Source organism: Electrophorus electricus, chromosome 8, assembly GCF_041902795.1.
Source record: "Electrophorus electricus isolate QZ-2024a chromosome 8, ASM4190279v1, whole genome shotgun sequence".
Lineage (NCBI taxonomy): Eukaryota > Metazoa > Chordata > Actinopteri > Gymnotiformes > Gymnotidae > Electrophorus > Electrophorus electricus.
The window spans coordinates 1,520,001-1,526,676 of record NC_137504.1 but is presented as its reverse complement, the minus strand read 5'-3'; the positions used below and the strand labels follow the sequence as shown (position 1 = coordinate 1,526,676).

Sequence of the window (6,676 nt, the reverse complement as noted above, 5' to 3'; positions counted from 1 at the left end):
TTTATTTGTCCTGTTTTTTTTTTAATTGAATGTAGTAACATTTCACTGGACCTGTTTGATCTGTAGACGCATACATGCATACGAAGTATGTCAAACAGAATGAGAACAAGGCAGACCACTCTAGATTCAGGCCCATCTGCACCAGTTCTGAAACACAGATACGTGTCAGTAGCCGTGTGTGTGTGTACATACACTTCATACCTACATCCAGGATTACTGAGCTATTTTCATCCCTCTAGATAAACTGCTGTGCTATTGGCCAACCAATCAGAGCCATCTGTTAATGTAAATATGGGTCAGTGAAGAAGTGCAAATACAGAGCGGACATTGAAAATCATAAGTTAAAAGCAAAATGTCATGACATACACACACACACACACACACACACAATCATTATGATTATCATTCCTGCTTTCCCCCATGAAAAATCTCACACACACTCACACTTCCACACACACACAGCTCACAGAAGCCTGGTCTCCACGGGTCTTTCACTTCCTGTCCCTCTAACGGCCAGCTGGAAGGCAGCGAGTCCTTGGTGTTGCTCGGCCCCGCCGTAGGTGTTTAGTGTGAGAATGGCGTTTGATTACATACAACACAAACACCATTGTCACACTCCAGAGCTGCGGAAGGCAGGGAGACAACCACGGCCTGGAGACAGACAGGTGATCCGCTGGAGAAGAGGACCAACACGCAGGCAGAGAGTTTAGCAGAAGGAATGAAGACAGGCACCTATGAAAAGCATCTTAAAAAGAGGCCAAACATTTTAATGTAATAGTATGTTTCAGAGCAGTTTTTTAGCAGCCCTTTTCCTTTTTCTACTCTTCCATTGGCACACACAACAGTTCCACTGTAACTCCATTTAGAAGCAGAATTGGCCTCTCAGGTTTGTTCAGCTCGATGGCCAGCTGAACCAACATGGACAGTGAGCAGGTGATAACGCGTCAGTGAGCACACCTGACACGCTCCCTCCCCCCGAACCTCCCAGATGGCAATCTGGTGTCAGGAGGACTCGGGGGGGCGGGGGTGTCCTGAAACAACCCACCTCGGGTATCTTTACTCCTGCTGGAATATATTTCTCCAGAAAGACTACAACATTGCAGAAGTCTCTGGAATCCCCCTGAAACCAACGCCTGCATCTACGTTTCCTTGTAATGTTACATAAAACGTATGATAACGCAAAAATGTTACAATACCTACATATATACATGTTTATATCAAAATATGTATGTGCTTTGAATGATTCTTGGTGTATCTGCAAATATCTGTGTGTGGTTTGATCTTCTTTCTTTAGAGAGGTGACTTAGTAATTGCTATAGATTGAATTATGCTGCATGTTTTAAATGAAACTTCAAACTCACCACTGATCCCCATTTCAAAGATGGCTTCCACCAAGCCTGCTGGTCTCTGCGAAAGTTTTGTGCTCACAAAATAATAATAAAAACAACATTGTCGATTTGTAAATAAACCATGTGATATCCCATTTCATTCAAAAATGTTCGACACTTGTCACACTGCAGTAAAGTCTATGAGAGCGCGTTATTCAGCGCAGGTGCGTCCAGTATCCAGGCGGGCGTCGGGACAGTCTGCTGATCGCGCTCGTCTGGTTCAGCGTCCCTTTATGTGGTCAGAGTGGCTTTAGTCAAACAGTAAAGGGAACAGAGAGATAAGCTGGGAGTGCTATTGATCAGCTCGCCGTGGAGAGGAGGTCACTCACCCAAACCAGGCCTTCTGGAAAATGACAAAAAAAGAAAGATCCCTCTCTCCGCTCCACTAAATACGAGTCTGGCTGAATACTAACAGCGGATGTCAGCCAGACAGACATATGAACAGCGTGTGTGCATGTGTGCACTAAAATCCAGTACCAACACACTAATGTAAAAATTAACATATTCATTCCCCCAATAGAATAAATCTTTTTTTTTTTTTGGCCCATCACACATTTTCAAAGAATTTGAGCTATAAAAAAGAACTTGAACTATAAAAAATAACTGCAATATAAATTGTAACTGTCTTATTAGAAAATGCACATAAGATTAGCAATAAAGTGTCTAAAATATTTTTCAAATTGCCAATTACTCTAAAAATGGCTTTCTCTCACCTCACCTTGTTGGCAATCATCTTTCAGGTCAAAAATAATATTACAAATAAAGGGTTATGTCCAATTTTTGTGCGGCTTGACTGATATATACAATTTAAGGATGAAGAGACTAATTGCATTGTTATTCTAATTTGAGTAATAATAATTATCCCATTAAGTTTTCTCCCACAACTTGTGTGCAAACTTGTTACTGAAACTCATCAGCCCTGAGAAAGGCAGAGGAAATGTAACAAGTCACATGACAAGCAGGACGTTTCCTCACCTCCCAGCAGCGCGACCAGGAGGAAGGCAGTTCCCCTCACTTTCTACCTTTACTCATTACCAGCTGATATTAGCCTGGTTGTTCAGCCATGTTTCTAGCTACTGAGTAACAGAGTGGCACAGTAGTAACAGGCTTTAGCGGTCTCCATTTTTTTCAGATGATATTATGGTTTACAAATACATTGTCATCGTATTTCTGATTTTCCTGTTGATGGTTGAGGTGGTAGCAGGCTGAGATTACAAACCCAGACATTTCTATTTTTTGCGACATGCTTCAGCTCCTCCTGTGGGGCACCCAGACACTCCCATGCTAGCTGGGAGATATTAGCCCTCCACCTGGCCCTGTTCTGCCCCTGGGCCTCTGGTCCTCTCAGGTAGTACGAGATACCCCCTGATTGGCTCTTCTCAGTCCGGAGTGGCAAGGGCCTTCGCGGACCGCAGAGCTCCACACCCTAACATGGAGTGAAACTCCAGCCACCCTGCAGAGGAACCTCATTTCTGCTGCTTGGGTTTGCGATCGTATTCTTTTGGTCACTAACCATATTTCCTGACCACAGGTGAGGATGAAAGCGTCATCCTAGGGCTAAGGTTCTGCTTCTCCACCACAGATTCAGACATCGCAAAAACGTTGCTGTGGATCTGATCGGTCAGTCAATCTAATGGTACTTTTCTCCATCTCTGATGAACAACATCTTGAGCTATTTAAACTCCTCTGCAAAAGCCATGTTTTATTCTGTCACCTGAAAGGAACATTCAACTCTTTTCCATACCATGAGGTACCATGACCTCAGATTTTGGCGATGCTGATTTTCACTCCAGTGCCCACATGAGTGTCAAAGGTCAACCTCAGTAGGTGCTAAGAGGATTTCATCCTCTGCAAATAACAGACATGAACCCTCTAGAACTCTTATTATCCTGTACACAAAGGAGACCCTTGGCACAGCCCAGCATCCAGTGAACGCCTCAGACGCAGTAAGGACTGAGATATACTTAGATCTTATCAGCGATCCCCTTTTTTAAATATAGGGACCACAGTTCCAGTGTGCTAGTCTGAGGGCACCGTACCCGTTTTCCCTTCGCTGCTGAAGAGGTGTGTTGACCACACAACCCCAGCCCTGTCCAGTGACTTCAACATCTCTGATCCGCTCTCATCCCCTCCTGCTGCCCTGTTGCCATGCAGCTTTGTAACTACATGGTGACTTCATCCACAGATGAAGAATAAGGATGTCAACACGCTCGATTCAGGCTCACTAACTGTTTTTGTGGACTCTACACTTGGTTGAAGTCCTGTGGAAGGTGGCAGCTGAAATCACCTCTCACGGCGTGATCCTCCAGACGTTCCCCAAGCACTCCTAGGTAACTGGGAAGACTGGCCTTCCTTACCAGGGTTATCCAGCCGAAACCCCTTTTGATGAATGCAGTTCACCACCAAATGGTGATTGGTTGACAGCTCTGCCTCTCTCTTCTGCTGAGTGTCCAGAACAGGGTCTCAGGTCGTGTGATATGATTACATCATTGACCCTTGACCTGGCTGCTCTGGTACCACATACCCTTATGAGCATCCTTGGGCTCAAACCAGGTGTGACTGACATTCTATAACTTGCACAGAAATCTACTAACATCTTACATACAAAAAAACACATTAACGTTTGTTGTCAATAAGGTTTATAACTACATTAACCTACCAGCCGTTTATGATATTTTCAGAGAAAGGATGCATGTGGTTTAGATTGAATTTAGACCATTTTGCTCAAACTCAGTATGATGGATTTAGCATATGGTAGATTTGAACTGGAACCGGGAGGTCTGGTGTAGACCAGTAAGGGTTAGTTTGTCCACCGTGGGCACACGTTAAAAAGCCAAAGACAGAATCTTCCGGGAAGACTTGGAGGTGTTTCACACCTGCTGCTTCTTTAATCATTTTCTTTGAGGATCTTTAATTGCAGTATAGTGTAACAGAACTGATTCATATTACCTGTTGTTACTAAATGGTAACAATAGTAACCACATTCGTAATGGTATGGTAACAAAGCGATGCTGCTTTGTTGAGGATGGTTCCGGTCATTAATATATATATACACATTTTACTCAGTTAAATGATATGAAACGTTTTCCTGTATGTTACAAATGTAATGCGTTTTACACCTGAGAAACATTCTTGATCGTATTACAAACATGCTAAAGGAATTTTGTAAAACATACTGAATGAAATTCCTATTACTGGAATTATTATACATTTACATTGTGCAAAATTGTGAAGATTACAATCAGAACATTCTCCACTCAACCCTGTTACCTTGCCTTCACCTGTGTTACTTTAACATTTTAGTAAAAATAATCTTGAACTAAGTTCGTGATAGAAAAAAAAGTACACTAACTCATAATGAAAATCTTGATGTCAGAAATGTCATGTGATCGGTACTGTTCCTCACTAAATGATGATCAATTATTTAAAACAAGGTTTAATTGACTTATTCGGTTTTCTAGTATTGATAACAGGGTTGCATTAACCACAGCACATTTTAAGAGCTTAATTTGAGAAAACCCACTTTCCTGGTTTAATATTTATTTCACATTGGAAATATATCACAAAACACTAAACAAGTGATTTCTGAAGATTAGTGATGCCTCAACATACCAACACGCTGTATACTATGCTGTAGTAAGTACCAGTATTGCTGAGCTCCAGTAAACTACAGGAGGAAGGAACAGGACTCGCACTAGCGCGTCTACTGGACAACATCTGGAGGTGGTCACCAGTGTGTGGGACGACTACAGATTTTATTCCTTTTGTGTATTGATTCATTTAGTTAAGGAGTAATAAAATCATATATTTGATACATTACGACCTATTTTAAAGTAAACAAAACATGTAGCGAAAGTAGATCAAATGCATTAGGTAGACGTTCAACTCCACACACAGTGCGTGAGCCCGCGCCACCGCGTGGCCTAGCTCGCGCTGCGTTACCGAGCCTCACGTGATTGCGGCACACGCGGCACGGAGGAATGTGGCGCGGGACTTGTTTACGGCGGCTGACACGAGGGTGATAAAGTACCCGGACCGCTTTTATTTGCTCGTCCTTGAACGCGATAACCGCGCGATTACATGTGTGAATGAACTGAGTTCCCTTCACCGCGTGCAGTGACATGCTGAGTACCGGGGAAATGAAGGCTAAATTGTCCAAAATGTCAGCGGGGGTGCGTATTTAAAAGTAGGATCTATATATATATATAAAAAAAAGCTGAAATATCTCATATAGGCTTACCTTAGACTTTCAGTATAAAAAGCAATATAATGCTGATCGGTGTTACTGAGGGAAAATATGCTATTAAAGAAAAACTTTATGTAATCATTTTTCTGCATGCGTAACACTAGCCTCTACACTACAGGATGGGTCTGATCTGCGCGTGCCCACTAAACATGCTTCATATCCGTGGAGTCATTTAAGCGCTGCACGAGGGCGAGACTTGTCCACCTGCAGCGCGCTTTTGGCCTGCTAACAGGTAACGGCGACAGGCGCTTTACACGAAACAGGTCTGAGCTCAGAGAAACTCCCCCCCCCCCCCCCACCCCCCACCCTTTGAACCCAGCACTGATAGACTAGTGGAGCCCTTGTTTACATGGCCTCTGACCTCCCGAGGGTCGGCCTGTGGAGCCTGCCACAGTACATCCCAACCTGCCAGCTCAGCAAGGCCAGGGCCTCCTCACACGGTGTGTGGCGTTACATCATTCCGCACAACAGTCCTGAGCACGCTCCCGTTCTAAGAACGGCTGGCTGCCTGCTTCACTACTGCACGTTAACTACTGTCTGTACTCCACAACCCAATCAAATATGACCATTACAGGAATGTCACCTCATTTCTGTCACGAACACAGCATGCTTTTGCACTGGCAATATTAAAACACGGTATCAGTGTGCGTACGGGGTATGAAGCACTCGCATTCAACTGGTACACATGGGTTAATAAACACACGAGCAACTGCGGTTCTATTTATCAGTTTAATTTGAATCGATTTATACGAATCACAAGAGCTCGAGGGACGAGGAATAAGACAGGCGAACATTCCCCATCAATATAAAACAACGGCCCCTACAAAAGAGTAATAATAATAATAATAACAATATCATCACAAATCTATTCAACCACAGTGGGAACAGAAAGGAGAGAAAAATCAGTAAGAAAAAGCGGCGCTCGCCTCCCAGAGCGCTGATCCAGAGTCAGGTTTGACCTTTACCCCTGCTCTGCACCAACACATAGCGTGGCAAAACTGACCACGGAGCAGCTGTGAAGGAGGTCTGCTGTAGCGCCATC

At 43.6% G+C, this 6,676-nt stretch overlaps 1 protein-coding gene across 7 annotated transcripts in view; it reads right to left on the bottom strand.

The window, feature by feature from the left end:
• Positions 1–6,349: 6,349 nt before the first annotated feature.
• The window catches only part of nedd4l (NEDD4 like E3 ubiquitin protein ligase), a 62,504-nt gene continuing 62,177 nt past the window's right edge, over positions 6,350–6,676 (bottom strand). For all 7 annotated transcript variants that reach the window (XM_035527655.2, XM_035527656.2, XM_035527651.2 and 4 more), the window contains one exon: positions 6,350–6,676. This exon is cut by the window's right edge and continues 1,656 nt beyond it. The gene's annotated coding sequence lies outside the window, so the exon portion shown is untranslated.